We start from the raw sequence: 1,818 nt of genomic DNA, 5'->3' as shown, positions 1-1,818 counted from the left end.
GGGGGACAAGTATGACACATTCTACTAGGGCAGTGATGGCGAACCTTTTGAGCTCGGCGTGTCAGCATTTTGAAAAACCCTAACTTAACTCTGGTGCCGTGTCACATATAGAAATTTTTTAATATTTGCAATCATAGTAAAACAAAGACTTATATTTTTGATATTTATTTTATATATTTAAATGCCATTTAACAAAGAAAAATCAACCAAAAAAATGAGTTCGCGTGTCACCTCTGATAGGCGTGTCATAGGTTCACCATCACTGTACTAGGGTGAAAAGTATATTCATGGATAATTGGTTGTGGTGACTGAAAACATCAAGGCAAGATTTTCTCCTTCCATAAGTTTGTTTATTCTTTCTTTTAACTAATTTCTGGTACAAATGACATTTCACAAGTTAAATTACACTGTTAGAAATTCTTGATTACTCTTTCTTTTCTGCTTTTTTTTTTTCCATGTATATTGTTTGTTTGTGTGTTTTTCTGTAAAATATCCTGGTTCTTCCATAACTTATAAACATGATTTATACCAAGGAGTGGATGGGAAAGCGGGTGGGGTGCAGACCTGGGATGGGGAAGCTCCTTTTCTTGTTGCGCCCTGTGGGGGGCGGGGGGGCAAGATCTTTGGGGTGGTGGTGGTGATGCCCCAACACCTCCCTGAGGTTGTCTGGCAGCCTCTGCCCCCGGTGCTCAGAATCTGGCATGCCCCTCAATTCCAGAACCCCTTCTGGGCCCCAGGTCCATGGGGCACACAGCCCTCGGGGCTCTAGAATTCCCCTCTCAGCTGCTGGGGTGATGGCCCCCTCCTTTCTGCTGCCCCTTGACCACCAAGGAGAGAGGGAGAGGAGAGGGAGGGAGGCTTAGGTCTCCCCTCTGTTCGTTGGGGGAGGAGGAGCAGCAGGGGGAATCTCAAGGAGGGAGGGAGTGGGAGGCAGGAGCCAGGAGGGGCTCAGCCGATGGTGAGGCCAAAGCCACACTGGAACTTGTTCTTTTCGTGATTCAGGAAGGCCCCGAGGGCCAGCGTCAGGGGCAGGGGTGGGAGCTGCTTCTCCAGCGTGGCACCCACGATCCAGGTGCTGTCCACGGAGCCTTTGAAGAGGAGGTTGGCCTTGGGCAAGTCCAGCTGGTACCCGAAGGAGACACTCATGTCTTGCATCCTAGTGCTGGCCTCAGACTCCACGCCTGCCTGCAGCTGGCCACTGGCTTTGTGGTAGTATGTGGCTTGCATGCCCGCCTGGCCCAACGTTACTGTCGCCAACCAGTTGTTCAACGTGTACTTTCCAGCTGGAGACATGACAGTACCCTCACCCAGGCCGCCGGTGGTAGACCAGCTCTCCGCCCAGTGCCAGACACGGGGTGATGCTCTGGAGGTAGTGGCCTTGAGGATGCCTGAACCCACCAGGACGCATGGGTTCCAGAGGGTGACGGCTGCTGTGAAGTCAGAACCCCGGTATGCCCCGTCCACCTGCCAGTTCACAACCTTTGACTGCTGGGTCTGGATGGCCATCTTGGACCTGAGGCCGGGCCCGGCTGGTGAATGACCTGGGCATTGAGGCTGCCACGGTTGTCCATGTCACCCACCATCACGGGGAATGCCTCTGTGGGACTCAGCTGCTTTGTTCCCACTTATGTGACCCCGAAATGGTAGGTGGACTCCCCGACCGTGCTGCGGGCTACTGTGTGGTCACCTGGAAAAGGTTACTCGACCCTTTGTTGACTGTGAGCTTGACACCTTTCCACCTGGACAGGAAACAGCTCCTGGCACTTGCGTGGCCCGCGGGCATCCGGGTGAGGAAGGCAGCCACAGGCCCCATCATGT

The 1,818-nt window shown here is 53.0% G+C and overlaps 1 pseudogene; it reads right to left on the bottom strand.

Annotated features, from left to right (window-relative positions):
* Nucleotides 1–905: 905 nt before the first annotated feature.
* On the bottom strand, nt 906–1,817 carry LOC102432113 (annotated as a pseudogene).
* Between the last annotated feature and the right edge of the window lies 1 nt (nt 1,818).

This window comes from Myotis lucifugus, unplaced genomic scaffold (genome assembly GCF_000147115.1).
Source record: "Myotis lucifugus unplaced genomic scaffold, Myoluc2.0 scaffold_107, whole genome shotgun sequence".
Classification (NCBI taxonomy): Eukaryota; Metazoa; Chordata; class Mammalia; order Chiroptera; family Vespertilionidae; genus Myotis; species Myotis lucifugus.
This window is presented reverse-complemented; position numbering and strand designations above follow the sequence as displayed.